This window comes from Delphinus delphis, chromosome 4 (genome assembly GCF_949987515.2).
Source record: "Delphinus delphis chromosome 4, mDelDel1.2, whole genome shotgun sequence".
Taxonomy (NCBI): domain Eukaryota; kingdom Metazoa; phylum Chordata; class Mammalia; order Artiodactyla; family Delphinidae; genus Delphinus; species Delphinus delphis.
The window spans coordinates 46,675,273-46,699,450 of NC_082686.1; the positions used below are offsets into that span (position 1 = coordinate 46,675,273).

Below are 24,178 nucleotides of genomic sequence, written 5' to 3' on the forward strand. Positions count from 1 at the left end.
CAACGGGGAAGACAGAACCCAAACAGAAAAGAATCAGATAATCATAGGAAAATGTTTTGAATGTTATAATAAAGAAACAGAGCACTATGAGAGAACAGAAGGAGAATTAGACTAAGGGACATGCAGACAGAGGAAAAGTATGTTTAAGCTGAGACCTGAAGGATGAATGGAAGTTATGCAGGAAAAGAGAGAAAAGAGGAGTGATTTATAGGCAATGGGAACAACCTTTGGGAAGATTACAGCCATGTGAAAGATTATAGTATATTCAAGGAACTAAAATGAGTCCTCGTTTCCGTGAGCTGGTGTGCGCAATGAGAGGAGGTTGGAGGCCATGGCCATATTATAATAGTCTTTTAAAAGTATGTTTGGGGACTTTAGAATTTATCCCAAACCACATAGGAAGCTACATCCTCATTTAACAGGTATGAAAATTTGATTGGAGAGGTTAACTATGTTCCTAAAAATCCAGCAAGTAATTGGTCAAGTCAGGTTTTTAAACAAGTACTGCCTACCTCCAAAATCTATGACTTTTACCTGTTAATTTTTTTTTTTTTTTGCAGTACGCAGGCCTCTCACTGTTGTGGCCCCTCCTCTTGCAGCGCACAGGCTCTGGACGCGCAGGCTCAGCAGCCATGGCTCACGGGCCCAGCTGCTCTGCGGCATGTGGGATCTTCCCGGACCAGGGCACGAACCCAAGTCCCCTGCATTGGCAGGCGGACTCTCGACCACTGCGCCACCAGGGAAGCCCCTTTACCTGTTAATTTAGGTCCTCTTTTCTTTTTTTAAAAAAGATATTTATTTATTTATTTATTATTTATTTAGTTTGCTTGGGGTCTTAGTTGCGGCACACAGGATCTTTGTTGAGGATGTGGACTCTTAGTTGTGGCATGCATACGGGATCTAGTTCCCCGACCAGGGATCGAACCCAGGCCCCCTGCATTGGGAGTGTGGAGTCTTACCCACTGGACCACCAGAGAAGTCCCTAGGGCCTCTTTTCTAATCTGCATAAAACTTAGTCGTTGGTTGGCTTTTCCTAGCCAAGTGTTATATACAGAGAAATTTTGATCCAATACTCAGACATCATTTTTTAAAGATTAAGTATACATTACTGTCACTCAAGAAAACTCCAGATGGGAGGAGTTTCTAATCATACATCAAGGTAAAGATTTATATCCCTTTTTCTACATCTTTTGGTCTCAGTAACCCCCATGCTTGTACGTTTTCCCCTAAGTGTCTCCTCTTCTCACATTCTAAATACAAATGCTACAAGATTTGTCCATAGAAGCACTCACACTTCTTCATGTCCTCACCCTTACTGTAACCTTCATCTCTTTTTTTTCTGCTAGTAACTCTCTGTCCATTCCAATGTGAATTCAGCCATAATTTACAGATACTCCAGTTCTTTCCTCCAACTGGCAGAGGCAATTAAATTAGATGGTACTTTCCCTGACCATTCCCTGTTGGAGGACATAACCACCAAAATAATCCTGGCTGGGAAGAATGCAGATATATCTTAAACCTTACAGCCTCATGAATCAGGTATATGCACAGGGTGTAATTGAGAGCCCAGTGTCCTGGAAAAAGGGCTGCTTCTCTGCAAAACAAAGCACCAATTCTCCATGTATCCTGGGGTGGGAATCATACTGGGGATCTGGCCAGCCATTAAGTTAAATCTATTGGAGTGGGTAAAATATAGCTTGCTATATGCAGTTCTGGGAAAAACAAGCCATTTCCCTAGTGCCACTGCCCCAGAGAGAAATTGCAAACCATTCTTACTTTCACTAAATTAGAAAAAGACTTCCTCTGAGATGCCTCAACAGAGAAGCTTCACTTTGCCAAACATATCTCCACCAATTTCCCAGAGAAAAATTCCTTATGCCATTATTTACTGTCCCATCTACACCTACTGATAAGAGCAATAATAGAGTCATTTAAGGGGATGTAACTGCTTGTGGGAAAATGGCAGCATCAAATAAACAGAATAGTGGAAGCATAGCTAATGGCAGAAACAGAAGAAAACTCTAATCAAAATCTTATTAAGGAGATAAATTAGAGTACACACACATAACAGTTTTTGGACCAGAACAACTTTAAAATTAATTAGATAAATTGAAAATAAGTTGGCTATCACTAAGAAATAGCTTGTATAGTTTTAAACATATATTACAAAATACTAAGAAAGGAAACTCATAGGCAAAAACATAAGAGATGTAAAGAAGAAAAAGAAATAGATGTGGTAAAAGTGATAATCAAAGAAATATTAGCATGTAAACTCCATGAGGACAGGAATCTTGTACTTCTTTAGCATTGCCAATACTTAAAATGGTGCCAAACCCACAGTTGGTGCTCAGTGAATGAATGAAGGAATAAATGAATTAAAGAAAAGTTACCTAAGTTGAAAATTTAACAGATACACTGTTAGATGAGGTAGACCTGTTTTTTTCTGCTCCTCTCTGGCAAGTACAGCTATAAACACTGGAAATGGTATAAGGTACAAAGAAAGAACTCTGAAAGATGGGGAGAAGAAGAAGAGCTAGTTTGGGAGCCCAGGAATGGAGGAATGACACAGTGATAGCCCTACCCAGCAGAGGCCTGATGTTTCCTGATCCCCAACCTAACAAAAGAAGGCAGCTGAGGTAGGCTCATAACTTCCCTGGACTGAACAGAAGTCCCTCTGACAATATCAAATGAGCCAGACTCCTTAGGTAAGGGGAATGGATTGGGAGCTATACCAAAAACAGAGAGCCTGGGGAAGCATTCTCCTTCCCTGCAGAGCCTGATACTCCTGTTTTGCTCACTTCCCAGAGGCCTGAGAATCTCCCATCCCCGCCCAGAGATATTGGGACAACCAGGAGGTATCAGCCCTCATCCACTGAGAAAAACTCAGCACACTCATCTTGGGGTATCCCTTCTCCACCTTCAGGCAACACTGGGAGGAATAACACGTGCCCCAGCATCACCAGGTCAACCAAGTAGACCAAAATAATACCACATAGGCTCTAAATATAAAACTATCATGGGAATCACAATCTACAAAGTATACAAAATCTCATGCAATAAATCTAAACAGGGTACTGCTTCCAGAAATAAAAGATTTAATTAAAATGCTGTGTCCTCTAATATAATGGACAAGAAACATCAAGAATATAATAGAAAACCATCCACCATACCAAGAACAAAGACAATTGCAACTTGAGTGAGAAAAGACAATCAACAGAAATTTTAAAAAAGATGAATCTGATGTTGGAATTATCTGACAACAACTATAAAGAAATTTCATAAAAATACTCTAACAATCTATTACAAATTCTCTTAAAATAAAATTTAAGAATAGTAAATATTAGCAAAGAAATAGAAGTTATAAAAAATAAACAAAATGGAAATTATAGAGCTGAAAAATGCCATAACAAAAATAGAAACTTACTGAATGGGCTCAATAGTACAGTGGAGATGGCAGAAGATAGACTAGATGAACCTGAGGATAAAAACAGTAGGCTGGTTATTTACCTAAGCTGAACAACACAGAGAAAACAGACCAAAAGAAACAGAATCTTGGGGACCTGAGAGACAGTAAGAAAAATCAACATTCATATCACTGGTATTCCAGAAGAAGAGGAAAAAGAAAGTGGGACTGAAAAGGGATTTGAGTAAATAATGCCTGAAAATTTTCCAAATTTGATGAAAGACTCAGACCTACAGTTCCAAGAAGCTGAGCAAATCCCCTAAAAGTATAAACTATGAAATCCACACCAAGACATTTCATAAACTTATGAAAACTAATGATAAGGAAAAAAATCTTAGAAGCAACCAGACAGAAACTACACATTATCTGTAGGGGAACCTCAATTCAAATAACAGTGGGTTTCTCACTGGAAATCAGGAGGCCATTAGGGTGTGACACAATAGTTTTCACGTGCTAAAAGAAAAAAAGGATCAGTTGCGAATTCTATATCTTTAGAAATCATTATTCAGGAATTAAGGGAAAAACATTCTCAAGGGAAAGAAAAGTAAAAGAATTTGTTACTAGCAAACCTCCTGTTAAAAATTAGCTATAAGAAGTTCTTCAAATAGAAGAGAAATGATCAATAGAGAGAAAAAAAGAAAAAAGAGAGAGAATAAGAAGGAACTTTTCAGTCAGCATAATTCCTTAAAGAGTCATCTAAGTTGCTGTTTACATTAATTGTCCATTTCTTTTTAATTGCTGAGTAGTATTTTGTGGTATGTATATACTATAGTTTGTTTAATCATTTGCCTGTGAAATGAGGACAGATTAGTGATTACCAGGAGTCAGGGTTGGGGAGGGGAGTTGGTACAAGAGGGAGGAAGGTGTGGTTATAAAAAGACAAGAGGAGGAATTCTTGTGGTGTTGGAACTGTTCAGCATCTTGACTGAGGTGTTGGATACATAAACCAACATCTAATTTAACTGAATAGAACTTAATACACACAAACACATATACACACACTCATGAGTAGGAGAAAAACTGAGAAAGCTGAATACGATTGGTGCATCATGTCAATGTCAACGTCGTAACATTATATTACAGTTTTGCAAAATGCAAAATTGGGGAAAATTTGGCAAAGTGTGCACTGCATCTCCCCATATAGTCATTTACAACTACATATAAATCTACAATTACATCAGTTAAAATCTCAATTAAACAAAATGGTAAACTACTGCAGTAGCCATCCTCCAAGGTGGCTCCTGTTGAGTCTGCCCCTGGTATTCACCCACTGTGGAGGTCATAAAAAACACTATGGCTTCTACCTTACTTTTCTCTGGCTCATGCACTTCCGGGAGGCCACCCACTGAGTATCAGCTTTTCCATCTACTACAATGGAAAATAATAAAAGAGAGCTATAGATGCGTTAACAAGAAAAAAGTACAATTATAAAGATTCATATCCTTCCCCAAGATATCCTTCATTATCAGACTTCACAAGGATTCAAAAATTACATGCCCTTTCTTTCCACGTATTCTGGCTAAAGCAATTACCTGAGAAAGCACCCTCACTAAGAACATTATGTGCTAACTCTGTAGACATAACAAGTGTTTATAGAAGACAATCATGAGCAATGAATCACGGTAGTCATAGTGAAATCTGAGTAAATGGTTTTAATGTAGTTGAAAATTATAATATAGGTAGTAAGCATGAATTGATGCCATAAAACAGTCATTCTGTGAGGGGAAAAATATATTAGCAAGGAAGCAAAATACTTCAGCAAACTCAGGACTCAAAAGACAGGTGAAGAATTTATTTGGAAAGTATAACCATCCTAAAGGTCTGATTTCTATGAGGATGTTGGGCAGGATTGGCCAAACAAATCCAGTGAGTAGGGATCACAACGTTACCTAATTTTGATACACTCTGTAGAGATAACTATTGTAAATAAGCTATGAAAGATGAAAAAGCAATCACTAGTAAACCACTAGTCATATTTCCCAATTCAGAGGGAGAGAAAAAGAAAACAAGAAGGTATTTGCTTTAGATTTCACAGCAAGGTAGAAATAAGTCTCTATAATAGGTCCCTCTGGCTCCAAAACCCATGTATTTTCACACTATTATTTGGCCTCTATCGATGGTCCTAATAGGTCTATACTGAAGACATCTCACGTTAACAAGCAACTATCTTACGTTTTCATCATTTCCAAGATCAGAAAACAAAGCAAATGTTGTTAACAACTTGCCCTTGTAGCTTCAATTGGCACTGCAAAATATTAGGGGTGTGCAGCAACAAGAATAAAGGAAAAAGAAAGAAATGGTAATTATGTTTCATGGCAATAGTCACTGACAAACAGAAAAATCCATTAGATATGAGAAAAGGACATCTGACTTATTCAATGACTACCCAGGAGACCAAGAAGGAGGAGACTCAGGGAACTTGTGATGTTCAAAAATTCTCCACACCTTGGGCCCTTTAATATTTGCTGTACATATACTTCACACCATCCTTATTTATGTTGCTAATAAAATAATATGGTAGTTCTAAAGAAACTATCTATTTCTCAGAACACAATATTCAAATGGTATTTCTTGCAGTGGTTAGTAAGGAACTCTGCCACAAATGAACCTAGAAATCTGGGAGCACATTGGATGAGTAAATTAGATTTTAAAAACAATTTAAGGGAAAATTATCTTCTTTAATTAAAACTTTATTTTAGGAAAAATTGTATCCCTCTTTCAGAGGCATAGTACCTGTTTTAGGATATTTCTAAATGTTCTGTGACAGCAGTATCCTTTTCCCTCAGACAGTACAGTATTTATCCTTTCCCCTAACAATGCCAAATGCTGTGAATGAGGTTTCATGAAACAGACAGAATTTGAACCTGGAACATTTGAATCAAGAAGCACAATTGCTGGATATTACAACAGAAACTATAGGTATATGAGACCACAAGGTGTGTGGCTTTCACCTTGAAGTTTCTGAAAGAAAAGTCTCACGCTGAGATTTGGACCTTTCCATTTCAAAGTAGTCAGAACATTTTTTTAAATGATAAGTTTTGAGCACAAATACCAAAAGATTGAAAAAGCTATAGGCACTGGATAACAGGAAAAGATGAAAGACCCAATTGAAATGGCTGGGCCAAATAATGACTAAGGAGAAGTAATAACCATCTGCAAATATTTGAGAGAATTATGGAACAAAAAGGGGAGAGGAATTTCTTTGAGCTATCCAAAGGGGTATAACTAAGAGAAACAGAATTAAATTGAGCAAAGAAAAATGTAGGCAGAGCATAAGGGAGAAAATGACCACGTAATGGGATCTGTCAGTCTGTGGAAGAGTCATTCACAGGAAGTGGTGGAAACCCCATCACTTGAATCATTTTCAGCTCAGTGGAAAAACGGCTCTATTAAAGAGGACTATCCAACCCTGGAAGAAGAGGGACTTGATGAGCAATGTGTCTTTTCCGTCTTTAATTTCTATAGTTTTGGAAAAGAAAGAAAGAAGAGGAAAACTAAAAAAAAGGGAGCAACCTTGTAGAATATCCTGGAGAAAAAAATTTTTTTAATCTAGAAACCACAGAACAGCAATGATGAGCAAAAGAACAAATGAGAGAGAAACCTCACTAAAATGCACCAGTATCAATAAACAGGAAAAAATTTAAAGCAAGGCTGAAGAGGGAATGACTTCAAAGAGAGGTTGGGTATTTATTTAATGACTTTTGTTTTCTATGCACAACAGAATACCAGATTCGTCTCAATATTCCTCTTAAGCAAACTGAAGGACTGTCATGATTATCCCTGAGTTAGACTAACACAGTTGTGTTTCTCTAAAACTCCAGCATACTTAGATACTTCAGAATAATCTGGGTGATCCAATTAATCATCTATGGTGGGTGGACCCCCAAAATACTGGTTAGGCAAAGAGCCAGGCTGATCATAATTAAATAATAAATAACTAAATCTATAAACACCATATAAATTCTATAAACACAAACTGATCATTGAGTATAGGTAAAGTAATATGCCAGATAATTTTAGGAATACAAATGTACATAAAACATGGCCATTTCTCTCCTTGAGTTTTGAGCCTATTGGGAAAGACAGACAGGGCCATATGTCTTTGGGTCACTAAGCACCAAGACTCCTTGGGCAGGCTCCTTCTTCTTACACCTGCTAGACGCCTCAGGGACTCAGTCCGCTTTTCCCTCTTCCTAGTAGCTTTTTCCACTCACTCTATCCCTTATCCACAAACCCAGCTTCCCCATTTCTCACTTCCATGAAGAAAAGGAGTCAATTCCTTCTTACTGTTCATAGTTAATCAGTACTAGGGTATCAACAGGAACCCATAACAACAACCAGTATTTACTGTGCACTTATTCTATGCCAGGAACTGTGCTGAGTCCTTAAAATACACTACTTATTTTAACTTATGTCAAAATCCTATGAGTTGAGTAATTATCCATATCACATAGATTATTAAATTAAGGCTAAAGGATGTTTATAATTTGTCCAAGATGAAACAGGGAGGAAGCAATAGAGCTATGATATGAGGACATGTTGCTAGGGACTGAGTTGTGTGCCTCCAAATCCATATGCTGAAAGCCTTAATCTCCAATGTGACTCTGTTTGGAGATAGGGCCTTTAGGGAGATAATTAAGGTTAAATGAGGTCATAAGGTTGGGGGCTAATCTGATAGGATTTGTGTCCTTATAAAAAAGAAAAAGACACCAGAGATGTCTCTCTTCCTGTAGGCAGAGAGGAAAGGCCATGTGAGGACAAATGAGGAGGGGGCCATCTACAAGCCAGGAACACAAGCCTCACCAGAAACCAACCCTGATGGCATCTTGATCTTGGACTTCCAGCCTCCAAAACTAAAAAAAAAAGTAAATTTCTGTGTCTAAGCCACCCAGCCTGCAGTATTTTGTTATGGCAGCCTGAGCTGACTAATAGATGCTTTCTCAGTCCACAGCCTTTTCTTTAAACTACTCCTCTATTCTATGAATTTTTATTCACTAAGTCTCTGCAGACATGTTGTTCTTTAGGAAAGCGAAGGTCAAAGGATAAGAATATTAATTTAAAGATTGGTTTCCACTCAAACATCTTTTTCTATTTAGTAATTACATTAATCCTTTGCCCATTCTAAGAAACTATCTTATCAGTTTATGGATGATTATCCAATCTTACAAGTATAAGAAAAAGGTGCTGAGGAATCACAAGTAATGCCATTGACAAATAACGACTTGGAAGAGTTAGTCCAGTTTAAAGTTGATGAAAATCAAGGCAAGAATGATGCCAGAATACTCTAAAAGAAAATGGTTTTGAATAATAAATTGTAAAAGACCACTGGGAAAAATTAATGAAGCTTCCATATTTCTTTGCAAAAATGACACTTCATGTCTGTAAATGTCAAAGGTGGAATGACGGATGCCATAACATTATATCAAATAGTTTTGCCTGATTTCCCCACCACAAAAGGGAGAACTTGATTTACACTTTATTTCTTCCTAATATTAGCATAGGTTTAAGTATATTTAATTTAATAACTTAATTATATTACTTGGTTTAATAAATATACTTTTATAATTTTTAGTTTTATTTTTCAATATAAATTTCAACAAGTCTTTAGTTCATTATTAAATGTGAAATTTTGGTCCTTACTGAAGTAAATTCACTTTAAGTAGCCTTTAAACAGAACTAAGTTATAAAGTTTATAAAACTAACAAAAGTTATTTCATTTATTGTTCTCCATTTACTTCTTAGATAATAAATGAAAGCTTCTTTAGTATGTTGCCTCTACTTTTATTTCTAAGTAGCAGAGTTAACAGTCAATCTCCTTGTCTCCTCTCTGGTTTCTGTCACTACCATAATGATAACAGCCAACAAAAAGATAATTGAATTTAGAACTTAAACTCAAGACATTAAATCTACAATATCTTATTCTGGTTGACTCCTTTGATGAAAATCCAGCTACAAAGTCATGCTCTATGTTCTCCAGTGAGACAGTTATTCAGGATAAAGATGAGTCCAACAGGTAGAGAGGAAACAGCCTCAGAACAAAATAGAATGTTTTTTGGGAGTAGTCAGTCATCATTGCTAGAAAGCATCCACTACATGTACATTTATGGAACAAATATATATTCATGATGACAAATAGCAGAATAAAAATTAATGTCCTAGGAAAATTCTGCTTTGGCAAGGTTTCCAGTTCAATTTAGTATCATGAGTTCCTGAAATATCACCTAAGAATCCTCAAGTCTACCTTTTCTGAGAAGGTAATGTCTTTCAACCAGCAGTCTGAAGCAAGACATCTAACAGCCTGAAATATCCTTTCCATTTTTGAAAGCTTCAAACCTTTCCACACTAAGGGATTTAAGACTATGTCTGATATATTCAATCATGTCCCCTGTATTTTTTCCTGGCAGTATGTTGAAAGGGTGATTTGAACATTCAGATTCATGTATCATTTAGAGTAAAGGCAGTCAGTTTGTCATCAGAGAGGTGTGATTTGGCTGCCATCTGGCTGAAGTAATGAGTTCCTTCCTGTTTAGTGACAAGGCAAAAGAAAAACAGTGGAGAGGACCAGAGAACAGTATTATTGAATCAACTCTGAGCAACAGATCTGGGGACCCACTCATGTACTTGTGTACAAGAAAGCATTGGTTTTGGCATCAGACAGTTCTCAGTTCTGGTTCTGAACCTCCTTACCACTGTATAAACTTTGAGTACATAACTACTCTGAGCTTCAGCTTCCTCATCAGTAAAATGGAAACAATAATAGGGTTGTCATAAGATTAAATGTGGTAACATACATATAGTGCTAAGTAAGCACAGAGCTGACATATGGCAGACAACTCAATAAAATTGTAGATTATTATTATCATCAAAATACTTGGGGGACTTCTTTGGTGGTGCAGTGGTTAAGAATCCGCCTGCCAATGCAGGGGACACAGGTTCGAGCCCTGGCCCAGGAAGATCCCATATGCTGTGGAGCATCTAAGCCCACGTGCCACAACTATTGAGCCCACGCACCACAACTACTGAAGCCCGTGCTCCGCAACAAAGTAGCCCCCACTCACTGTAACTAGAGAAAGCCCGTGTGCAGCAATGATGACCCAAAGCAGCCAAAGAGAAAGAAAAAAGAAAATTTTGTAAGAAATAATTCAAAGACATTTTTAAACCTCCTAACCATTAAACAACTCTTTCTCAAAATGTGGCATAAGAAATTTGCATCAATGTCACAGTGTGGGGTGCTTAATAATTGCTCATTCTGCCTCCCACACAGATCTCCTTAATTTTCTTAATCCATTTATCTATTGAGTGAATTGACAAGTATTTCTGCACCCTTAGTATATGCCTGTCACTGTCTGCCTTGGGAAAACAATGATAAGACAGACAACTTCCCTGCCATTATAGAACTTACATTCTAGTGGGGAAGACACAAATAACCAAATAAGCAGCATAATCAATAGACTGTGGTAAGTGTTATAAATTAAACAGGCTGATAATATAGAACATAATCTGGGAAGGTTGCTTTAGATAAGGTGGTCTGGCAAAACCTGCTCAGAGGAGATGACATCTGAACTGAGACTTGAAGGAGGAAATTGAGATCACTATGGAAAAAGCTAGGGGAAAAGCATTCCAAGCAGGAAGAATAAGAAAATCCAATGGCCTAGAAGTCTGAGGTCTTGGCGTGTTGATAAAGGAGACCAATGTAATTAGAATGTAGTGAGAGAGAAGAATGGTACGAAATGATACTGGCAAAGTTAGAGAAGAAAGAAATTATCCCTTGTTATGCCACTCGGATCCATTTTCTTCCTACTGTAAATTCCTCCCATCTGGGAGCATCTTTTCCAGAATTAAAGCTGGTCTCTTTTTCTGGGAAACTATACAACGGTTGGTTAATGGGATAAACTACAGGCCACATATTGCTGTCTCTAGACAGCAACTGATGCTCAGCATCTCTCTCCTCTACCAACTATTCTAGATTCCCTTCAACCTCAGTTAGCACTTCTGCTGGTCTAGGTGGCTTATTTGGTGGGTGACCCAGACCTCTTCTCGTGAGGAATCCAAGTCTCTGGTCACCATGACATTCTCAGGCCATGACTACTAGACTTTACTATTACCATCAACATTAAGCAGGGCTGCAGGGCCATGCCAAAAGATGCCCCACTGGATCATCTGCCTGCCAAGTATATTCTTTCCTGTTCCCACTGTATAATAGCCACTTTACTTTCCCCTAGTATTCAGGATCATTTACGCTTTCCTGCTAATCTCTTTGCATGGGGAGCCCATAGTAACTGGATGACAGCCATACCTTAAAATTACATGGGACTTTTACTATATTCCCTAATAAAAGCATTACCCCCTCTAGCCGCAGAGCATAAAGCTGTTGGATTGGAAAGTATACATTTCCCCCATGTGGGTCACTGGAAGTGATGATATATGGGGCTATACTGATTTCCATACCTTGGTTCATGAACCAATTTATTCAACCTATTGGGAACATAGCACTATATGAAATAACTGATCTAGAACAGGTGTCAGTACACTTTTTTTTTGTAAAAGGCTAAACAGTAAATATTTTAGGTGTTGCAGACCATACATTTTTTTTTTTTGTCACAACTACTCAGCTCTGCTGCTACGGTGTGAAAGCAACCATAGGCAAATGTAAATGAAAGAGAATGATTGTGTTCTAATAAAACTTTATTTACAATGAGTGTGGCAGGTCAGATATGGTGCTTGGACTGCAGTTTGTTGGCCCCTGACCTGGAGGGTATAGTGCCTCCTGGACAGTGACATTCCATTCTTGTAGAGTAACATATCCTAGCGGATGCCAGGGCTGCAGAGTCAAAAGGCCATTGCATCCCCCTATCAGGCTGGCAGCTTCCGGGCAGGTGGCTCCCATGTGTCAAGACCTACTACCACACTCCCTTTGTTGTAGGTGGGATTTGGGGCCTGATTTGATGTTATATGGATATTTGATTATCTGGTCATCAGATTAAATATTCTGTAGCCGTCAAATAGTGGTGATGACCAAGCCTATGTCAGCGGGAATGATAAAATGAAGGCTGCCTTCTTCAGGGTAAAAGGGACCCAATATAATCAATTTACTATCAGTTGCCTGGGTACCCTTTCAAGTGATGGGGGCTCAGTATTAGTTTCTCTTGCTGGCAGGTTGGATATTTAGAAGGGGCAGTAGCTAGATAAGTTTTGATAAGTGGAACAGATGGCTTGGGCCCTTGCATGGCCATCTTGCCATCCTGGCTACTCCATTCATGAGCCTATTGTCCCAGCACTGAAGCAGTGGATGACAGATGCTATCTGATACCAGATGGCTCACAAGTTCAACATGGTATTTTTCCTCATCATAAAAATTTCTAGTAACTTAAGATCTGCTGGACCTTATGGTCCACATATTAAGAGCTATTTATATTACAGCCTGAACTTGCTACAGACCTCTTATCTTCTTTGAGCCTCACTAAAAACAGGTAGCATTTATGTCACTTGGTAAATGGATCCAAGAAATATTCTCAAGTGTATAATGTTTTGCCTCCCAGTACCTAAAGAGGCCTACAAGGCATTGTGCTACGTTCCTAGTGGTGAGAAGTATGAGTTGTAAAAATTTTCTTATTTTAGAGATGATACATAGATATACTCCTGACCACTGTGAAATTCATTGATGTGTCAGTCTATGAATTTTCTGAGTGTATACCTCCTACCCTTGATAAGATACACATCTTATCAAGGAGCTCATATATGGGCAGAGGTGGAAAATAACACATTTGCCAGATTAATGGCAAGTGTGGACAGTAATTAATAATTAATTAAATATGAGCTCTGAAAGTCGAAGAGCCTTCTTGGTAGCACAAAAAGAGACTCTGCAGCTTGAAGGGAAGAAAAGAACTTTATAAGAGTAGTAGAGCTCCAGAGGAAGTTGACTTCTTAACGGTGGCAAATCTGATATGCCAAGATTAGAAGCCTACTGGTAAAGCATGGAATCCTGAATCTAGGGGTGGGGCCATTTGGGTCAATTTATCAAAAACCTTGAATTCCTAGATCCTCCTGATCCCTCTGAGCTCACAGAAGTGGCCCATATATCCCAGTTAAGGACTGGTGCTTCCCTTTCTGCTTTGCAAGACAATATGCATTCCTCTCAGGATCTGTCTTCACTTCCTCTCCTGACCACCAGACCAATATCTAGGGTCAATTTACAATATAACCCAACTAGGGAAGGGTTAGGTCTGCTCAAAAAGGAAAAGGAGTATATGCCAAAGGATCAGTAAGATCTCATTAACATATATTAGCAGGGGTCAAGAGATTTTTTTCCCAAGGTGCTGGATCAGCTGTCAGAACACAAAGCTGGATAAGTGAGAGTTTATTTGCCACTCTTCTGGGACATAGGCTTTAACTCCCTGGCAACACTTTAGGAAAAAAGTGTTAAGATACTGCTAGGATGATCCTTGGAAGCTTGGAAAAAACAAAAGACTGTTTTAAATGAAGTGGTAATTCTAAAACCACTGTGACAAACAGCTGAGACAGTGATCAACAGGCAGAGAAAAGAACAGGCTAGAGGAGATATGCCCTGGTATGTCTGGAAAACCCACCAAATGACAATATTTTGTGGGAGGCAAAGTTGGGACTAGTTGAACTGCAATACAGTCCTCTACCAGAGGACTCAGCCAGTCCTCCAGGAAGTTCTGGAACTGGGAATGGCCCTTCAGAGTAGGCCCAAGTGGAAGCAATGAGGCTGGGTCTTTGTAACTCCTCAATAATCAGTTATATTGGATGCAGGCTGCCCAGGGAAGGGAGTACAACCTTGGGTGAGGTGGATCCTTCAGCCAAGGCCAATGCCCAGAGAAAGACTCAGCTAAGAGCTATAAGTAACCAATACTTTTGTAACCCAGGGCAATTAGTGCTGTGGTTCCAGAAGCACTAGATTTTTCACTACAGTATTCTCTATACCATCACTATTGAATCTACTTTTGAGTGAATAATGACCTCTATCCATCTTTTGAAATTACTCAAGTGGCAAAGAAATTTGGAGCTGAGAGTTCTTGGATGTGTGATCAAGTAGACACTTTGAGAAAACAGGATCTGCACAAGAAATGGCTTATCTCAAGTGTCCAAGAGTTTTACATTACTGTAGCTGCCTTCAGTGTAATCCACAATTGTTTCTAAAGATCCAAGACAATTACTCACTTATTTCTTCCCAACAAAATCTCTTCCAATTTTACAAGTGAGAAAGAAATGTCATAATATTTAGAATAATAGAATGAATTGGTAAGCTTCCAGTAAAGCCAGCCCTACAATTGAACTTCTTTTTAAACTGATCCTCTGGTGGCTGAATAACCAGCAGAGCCAAAGCCCTCTCACCATCTTCTGAGTCTGATCTACTGAGCCTTCACAACATAACTTTTCAGGAGGATTTCTGTCAACGCTCTGTAACAAAGACATCATCCAGTCAACCAAAATGTTTGTTAAATTCCTGTGTACCTATGACAAGAACTATAACATATTGGACTGTTGCAATATCAGTGACTTCCAAAAGCAAAGTATGTGATTTCTTCCATCAACATTTAATGTGATAGATGTGACTTATCTGATTTTTCACTATGCACTTTTTAATCAATAAGAATTCATTGACACATCAACTTCCTAGAACTAAAGAATTAACAAAGTTCAGAAACGAATTCCTTGTTCTAACTTCAACATCTGAATTCAGTTCAACTTAGATACCAGTCCCTGAAGTCTTCAAAGATACCAGTGAGTCCCTCATACCTAGAAGCACCCACCACATTCTTCCCTTCCCCATTTCAGATACTGGTAGGACAGCTTTACCTATGAAGATGAAAGCACTCATGCATTGCTGTTAATCCATAAGTCATGAGAACTGGTCAAGGATTGAGCAGAGAACTAAACATTTTAGTTGTCAGAAATATTTAAATACTTTCAGAATGCTAAATTTGAAGACTTAATCCAAACACTATCTAAATAAACCAATAAGTTTAAACACATATAAAGAAATAAGTATGTGAGTTCACGTTAAGTTGTTTATAAATAATAAACAGCTCAGGGACACTGGTTTTATACACAGTGCATTCTTCCCTTGGGGCTTGCCGTGTGTTTAGGAAAATGAAAATGTATTACATCTGGAAAGTCAGTGAACTGCTTTGTGTCAATGCTCCAGACTTTTCTTCTGGATCCCACATTCAAGGAAACACTTGAGACTATGCAGAAGCTTCAACCTTTCCTGGACAAAACAACCTGGGGGTGGGACTGCTTGGCTGCCTTCTGTATAGAAGAGGCACTGCAAATATTTCAGGCTCTAGCATCATGTTCCTCATCACTATGCAAGTCATACCACCACTTGTTAAGATTCGATAAGGGTGATACTATTATTGCCACTTCAGAGATGAAGAATCTGAGACACAAAGATGTTAAATGTCTTGTCCCAAGTCACAAAATCTAGTAAGAAAGGAGACATCATTCAATCCTCAGCGGTCTGCATGGAGAATTTGTGGCTTTAATTAACTGGCAGTGCTGACTTCTGCTCACATTATTTACTAACAATACTAATAAAACTTGGAGTAAATGAGAATAATCAGGAATTAAAAATATACAAATCATACAAATGAAGCTTATTACCCTCATTTGACTTGTTTTTTATGGCCCAGTCAGGCATCTGCATTTGATTTGAAAATTTTCATAAGAATCATGAGCCTCAAAGGACCATAAATGTTTCAGACACTTAAAAGGAACTGAATAGATAAATTTGCTAGTGATGTTCTAGAAAATACTGTTACCAAGACCATTCCTTTCAAAGTTTTCAATTACCTAGGTGGCATATTTGCTTTGCCACCTAATTAATCTACTAAATGCACTACTCATGCAATTCTATCAGCTGTGATTCTTGGTCTTCTTTAAGTCATTTTTCTTGGCTTTATTTTTCTAATGGAAGTGTGAACTAAATTATATTATCATACCTCATCCTTTTTTTCTGATTTTAAAAGCAATGTGAACTTAATGCATAAAATCTAATGAATAGTGAAAGCTGTACAATTGAAAATAAAATTCATTTATACTCCTACCTAAGACACCAGTAATATTTTCATAGACTTTTCTCCTCCTCATTTTCCTTCCTCCTTTTCCTCTTCCTCCTTTGTTTAGTTTTTCTATGCCTACAGTGTTAGGGTGCATTCTATAAGTATGGCTTTCACTCCGTTTTATATCATTGCCTATTTGCCTATTTCTTCAAAGGAAAAGCAATTTCAGTGACTGATTGAATAATATCATATTAGATGAATGCAGCTTAAAGAACATTTTGACATTTTCTTATTTGAAAAATAAAACTGTTACAGAATTTTCTATTCATTTCCTTTGTTAAATTACCATCACCATTTTCCTGGATATCTGCACCAGGCTCTTAAATGATCTCCTGCAACTTCTCCTAATCCCCTCCAATCTAGTCTCCACAGTGCAGTAAATACCACTGTCAAAACTAAATGATTGCTCTTAGAATAAACACCAGACTTCATTACCATTACAAATCCCTGTATGTTTTGGTTTCTGTCTCCACCACCAGTCTCATCTTAATGTAATGCCCATTTTATTCCCTAGGCTTTCAACACAGGATCTTTGTTACGGTTATTTCCTCTTCCGAGAATTCACGTTCTTCATCTGTTTAACTCTTAAACATCCCTCAAGTTTCAGGTCAATCATCACTTTTCAAGGGAAACCTCCCCTAACTGTCCAGAATTCAGATTCCTTATTATATGCTCTCATAGAACTGTGTGCATTTCATTCATAGAAATGAATACACTTTGAAATTATATATTTTTGTGTAATTATTTGATTATATGTATTTTCTTCCTTATACAATATGGTCAGTTAGTAGATATGTCACTGTGCTCTTTATAAAATTAAATATTACCTTTTATAAGAAATCTCAAATTATTTGATAGACATGAAATACTACATTACTGTCATTTTAATTACATTCATTTAAAGAAAACATATTTTCAAATTCATGTTGGTCATTTGTAGCTTTCCTCTGAATCTTCTGTATAATCATCATTCACATTTATATTACAATGTTAATGTGTCTTATTGATTCACGAGCATTCTTAATATATTAAGAGAATTAATCCTATGCTTATCGTTTGCAAATATTTATGCCCAGGTCAAGATTTGCTCTTAAACTGTGTGTAATTTTAGTATTTGTAAATAATAAAAAACATGTAATAAATTTTACCAATAATTTCTTAATACTCATGTTTGAAAAGAAAGGATATTTCTTATCCCAATACCAGTTAAATAGCAACATTTTTTCTAGTTTTGTAAGGTTTTATTCCTTTTTTCTTAAAGTACTGTTGATTTACAATACTATAATAGTTTCAGGTATACAGCACAGTGATTCAGTACTCTTACAGATTATACACCATTAAAAGTAATTACAAAATAATGGCTATAGTCTTTGTGCTATACAGTATACCCTTGTTGCTTACCAGTTTTATACACAGTACTTTGTGTCTCTTAATCCCATAACCCTATTTTGTCTCTCCCCACTTCCTTCTGCCCACTGGTAACAACTAGTTTGTTTTCCATTTCTCTGAGTCTGTTTCTGTTTTGCAATACACATTCATTTATACTATTTTTTTAGATTCCACATATGAGTGATATCATACAGTATTTGTCTACCTCTCTCTGACTTATTTCACTAAGTATAATATTCTCTAGGTCCATCCACCTTGCTACAAATGGTAGAATTTCATTTTTTTGATGGCTGAATAATATTCCACTGTATATATAGATACCACTTCTTCTTTATCCATTGTTCTGTTGATGGATACTTGGGTTGCTTCCATGTCTTGGCTGATGTATAGTGCTGTTGCAATGTATATGAACATTGTGGTGTATGTATCTTTTCGAATTAGCATTTTCCTTTTTTCCAGGTATATACCCGGGAATGAAATTGCTGGACCATACGGTAGTTCCATTTTTAGTTTTTTGAGGAACCTCTATTACGTTTTCCACAGTGGCTGCAACAAGTTACATTCCCACCAACAGTGTAGGAGGGTTCCCCTTGCTCCACATCCTCACCAACACTTATTATTTGCAGACTTTTTCAGGATATCCATTCTGACAGGTGTGAGGTGATATCTCATTGTGGTTCTGATTTGCATATCTCTAATAATTAGTGATGTTGAGCATCTTTTCATGTGCCTATTGGCCATCTGTGTATCTTCTTGGAAAACTGTCTATTCAGGCCTTCTGCCCTTTTGTTAGTGAGGTTGTGTTTTTGATATTGAGTTGTATGAGTTGTTTATATGTTTATATATTTTTGATATTAGTGAGGTTCTGTTTTTGATATTGAGTTGTATGAGCTGTTTATATGTTTATATATTTTTGATATTTACCCCTTATCAGTCATATTGTTTGCAAATATTTTCTCCCATTCAGTAGGTTTTCTTTTGTTTTCTTGATGGTTTCCTTTGCTGTGCAAGCTCTTAAGTTTAATTAGGTTCCATTTGTTTATTTTTGCTTTTGTTTCCTTTCCCTTAGAATACAGATCCAAAAAATATTGCTGTGATTTATGTTGAAGCATGTTCTGTCTATGTTTTCTTCTAGGGTTTTGATGGTTTCTGGTCTTACATTTAAGTCTTTAATCCATTTTGAGTTATTTTTGTATATGGTGTGAGAAAATGTTCTAATCTTATTCTTTTACATGTAGCTGTCCAGTTTTCCCAGCACCACTTATTGAAGAGGCTGTCTTTTCCATTGTATATTCGTGCCTCCTTTGTCATAGATTAGTTGACCAGAAGTGTGTGGGTTTATTTCTGGGCTTTCTATTCTGTTCCATGGGTCTATGTATCTGTTTTTGTACCAGCACCATGCTGTTTTGTTTACTGGGGCTTGGTAGTATAGTCTGAAGTCAGGGAGTGTGATACCTCCAGCTTTGTTCTTTTTTCTCAAAGTTGTTTTGGCAATCTAGGGCCTTTTGTGATTCCATATGAATTTTAGGATTATTTATTCTAGTTCTGTGAAAAACGTCATGGGTATTTTGACAGGGATTGCATTAAATCTGTAGATTCCTTTGCGTAGTATGATAATTTAACAATCTTAATTCTTGAAATCCAAGATCACTATGTACCTAACTATTTCTTTGTCTCGTCTATAATTTTCTTCCCAAGAAGCACACCTCAGGGCCAAGAAAGTACCCTTTAGTCCCTTATTTCTCCCATGGGGAATACTGAGAACAAAGTGTGTACCCAGCTTCTCCAGCCTTATAGGATGTTGCCCAAGAGACCCACTGATGTCTTGCCCTACCCAGAACACTGAAGGCATTAGCATGGATAAGAAACTTAAGGATAGCTATGAACAAAGAAAAGAGTGGACCTCACAGTACCCAGTGGGTCTTAACAACAGGTCACAAATCCTATAACCTGTTCAGGGTCTCCATCAAGAGCCCTACCCAGAAACCTGTAGGACCACCTCATTTGTGGCTGCTGCAGGGAGCTGTTATGCATCCCTAGCACTCTGTATGTACACCCTGTAGCCAGCAACCTGCACTCCCTTACATACTAAGCCTCATCAGATGGCACATGGGGACCTCCACAGACCTTCTGGGAGCTTCAACACACAACACACAAACATCAGCAATGGGCTCATCTCTGTGGGACTGGCACACAATTTGCTCTGGGCACTGCCCTGAAGAAAATAAATGAGAAGCTCTTAGTACCCAGTCTAGCTTTACAGAATTGAGAGAAGGCACAGAATCCTAAATCTTCCCTCCCAAGAGGAATAAGAGGAGTAGAGCAGTTGTACAATTATAAAATTTTAGATAATGCCATTTGCAGCAACATGGATGGACCTATAAATTGTCATACTGAGTGAAGTAAGTCAGACACAGAAAGACAAATATCATATGATACAGCTTATATGTGGAATCTAAAAAAGTGTACAAATGAACTTATTTATAAAACAGAAGTACAGTCATGGATGTAGAAAATAAACTTACGGTTACCGGAGGATGAGGGGGGAGGGATAAATTGGGAGAGTGGGATTGACATATACAAACCACTAATAAGATAAAATAGATAACTAATAAGAACCTGGTGTATAGCACAGGGAACTCTACTCAATATTCTGTAATGGCCTACATGGGAAAAGAATCTTAAAAAAAACAGTGGATATATGTATACATGTAACTGATTCACTGTGCTGTATACCTGAAACTAACACAACATTACAAATCAACTATACTGCAATAAAATAAAATAAAATAAAAGTTTTAGAGACCATCTGAACCTCTATCCAGGCTGAGTGGTGAAGGTCTTTCTCTCCTGAAGCCGGTCTGGAAAGACTGGAGAAGGTAACTGCTTCTTCAGATATGAAGACAGCAATACAAGGCTTTAAGAACATGAAGAAGTATGTAAACTATCAGGATTGAATCATGAAGAAATAGTAAGATTGAACAGACCTATAAAGAATAAGCTGATTGAGTCAGTTATCAAAAACCTCCCAATAAGAAAAAGTCCAGGATTAGATGGCTTCACAGGTGAATTCCACAACATATTTGAGGAAGAATTAATGCCATACTTCTCAAGCTCTTCCAAAAATTGAAGAGGTGGGAATGCTTCCAAACTCATTTGATGAGGCCAGCATTACCCTGATACCAAAGCTCAACAAATATACAACAAGAAATAAAAACTACAGGTCAGTCTTCTCTGATAAACACAGATGCAAATATTCTCAACAAAATACTAGCAAACCAAATTGAACAGCACATTAAAAGGATGATACATGTGATCAAGTGGGATTCATCCCTGGGATGCAAGGACTGTTCAAGATACACAAAGCAATCAATGTGATACACTACATAAAAGAATGAAGGATAAAATCATACAATCATCTCAGTAGATAGAAAAAAAGCATATGACAAAATTCAACACTTTTCATAGTAAACTTTCAACAAATTTGGTATAGAAGAACTGTACTTAAACTTAATAAAGGCCATAAATGACAAGCCCACAGCTAATATCCTACTCAGTGGTGAAAAGCTGAAAGCTTTTTTTCTAAGATCAGCAACAAGATATGGATGTGCACTGTCACTACCTCTATTCAATATTGTAATGAAAGTTTTAGTCAGAGCAAGTAGACAAGGAAAAGAAAGAAAATGTGTCCAAATTAGAAAGGAAGAAGGAAAATTGTCTTTATTTGCAGATGACATAATCCTATATACAGAAAACCCTAAAGACTCCACGAAAAAAACCTCTTAGAATTAATTTAAAAATTCAAGAAATTTGCAGTATATATGATTTTATATATATATATATATATATATATATATATATATATATATATATAAAATCAGCATACAAAAATCAGTTCTGTTTCTGTGTACAGACAACAAACTATTTGAAAAAGAAATTAAAAAAAAATCTCATTTACTGTAGAATCAAGAAGAATAAAATCCTTAGGGAGAAATTTAACCAAGGAGGTGAAAGATCTGTACAGTGAAAATTATAAAACACTGATGAAATAAATTGAAGAAAACACAAATTAAAGATAACTCATGTTTATGGATTAGAAGAATTAACATTAAAATGTCCATACTATCATAAAATATCTAAGCAGTCAATGCAATCCCTATCAAAATTGAAAAAGTATTTTCTCCCGAAATAGAAAACAAAACCCTAAAATTTATATGGAACCACCAAAGACTCTTAATAGCCTAAGCAATCTTTCCAAAAATGAAAAGGCTGGAGTCATCATATTTCCTGACTTCAAATTATATTACAAAGTTCTAATAATCAAAACAGTATGGTACTGTCATAAAAAGAGACATGTAGGCCAATGGAAGAGAATAGAGAGCTCAGAAATAAACTCACTCGTATATAGTCATCTAATCTTTGACAACAGAACAAAGAATACAAAGTGGAGAAAGGACAGTCTCTTCCTTTGTAAATGGTATGGATAAATCTGGGTATCCACATGCAAAAGAATGAAATTGGACACATATCTCACACCATATACAAAAATCAACTCAAAATGGATCAAAGACTTCAATGTAATACCCAAACCTATAAAACTCTGAAGACAAAACATAGAGAAAAATTTATTTAAATAGGTTTTAGCAATTTTTTTTTCAGGTTTGACCCTGAAAACACAGGAGACAAAAGCAAAAATATTCAAGTTGGATTGCATCTAACTGAAAAGTTTTGGACAGCAAAGGAAGCATTCAACAGAGTGAAAAGGCAACCTATGAAATAGGAGAAAATATTTGCAAGTCATGCATATGATAAGGGATTAATATCCAAAATATATAACCAACATCTATAACTCAATAGCAAAACAAAACAATCTCATTAAAATATGGGCAAAGGACATGTACAGATATTTCTTGAAAGAAGATATATAAATGGTCAACAGGTGTATGAAAAGATGCTAATAATCAGTAATTATTAAGGAAATGCAAATCAAAATCATAACAAAATATCACCTCACACCTAGTAGGATGGCAATTATTAAAAGAAAAAAAGATGGTAATTGTTGGCAAAGATATGGAGAAAAGAGAATTCTTGTACACTGTTGCTACAAAGCCATTATGGAAAATAGCATGACAATTCCTCAAAAAGTTAAAAATAGAGCTACCTATGATCCAGCAGGTCCACTGCTGTGTATTTATCCAAAAGAATTGAAATCAGAATCTCAAAGAGATGCTTGCACTTTCATGTTCAATGCAGTATTATTCACAATAGCAAAGACATCAAAACAAGTTAAATGCCTATTGATGGATAAATGGATAAAGAAAATGTGGTATATGCATACAATGGAATATTATTCAGCCTTGAAAAGAAGGAAATCCTGCCATTTGCAACACCATGATAAACCTGGAGGACATTATGCTAAGTGAAATAAGCCAGACACTTAAAGACAAATACTATATGATCTCATATATGGAATCTAACAGAGCTAAACTCATAAATGAAGAGAGTAGAATAATAGCTGCCAAGGGCTGGGGAGAGTAGGAATTGGGGAGGAGATGTTCAAAGTGTATAAAGTTCAGGTATGCAAGATAAATAAGTTCTGGAGATCCACTCTAAAGCATAGTGCCTATAGCTAACAATATTGTATTGCATACTTAAATTTTGCCACAGCATTCAGACACGAAAAAGAAATAAAAGAAATCCAAGTTGAAAGGAAGAAGTAAAATCACTGTTTGCAGATACATGATACTCTACATAGAAAATCCTAAAGATGCCACCAAAATCTATTATAACTCATCAGTCAATTGAGGAAAGTTGCAGGATACAAAATTAATGTACAGAAATCTATTGTGTTTCTATACACTAACAATGAACTATCAGAAAGACAAATTAAGATAACAATCCCATTTATAATTGCATCAGGAAGAATAAAATATCTAGGAATAAATGTAACTAAGGAGGTAAATGACCTGTACTCACAAAACTATAAGACACTGATGGAAAAAACTGAAGACATTATATTACAAAGCTACAGTAACAAGTAACAAGCTACAGTATGGTACTGATAATAAAAATAGACACATAGAGCAATGGGACAGGAAAGCCCAGAAATGAATCCACACTTATATGGTCACTAAATCTATGATAAAGGAAAAATGTACAATGGGGAAAAGACAGCCTCTTCAATAAATGGTGTAGAGAAAATTGGACACCTACATGCAAAAGAATCAAACTTGACAATGTT

The 24,178-nt window shown here is 36.8% G+C and overlaps 1 pseudogene; it reads left to right on the forward strand.

Moving 5' to 3' along the window:
• LOC138414063 (RNA/RNP complex-1-interacting phosphatase pseudogene) overlaps positions 1–22,717 on the forward strand; it is a 44,227-nt pseudogene extending 21,510 nt beyond the window's left edge.
• Positions 22,718–24,178: the final 1,461 nt, after the last annotated feature.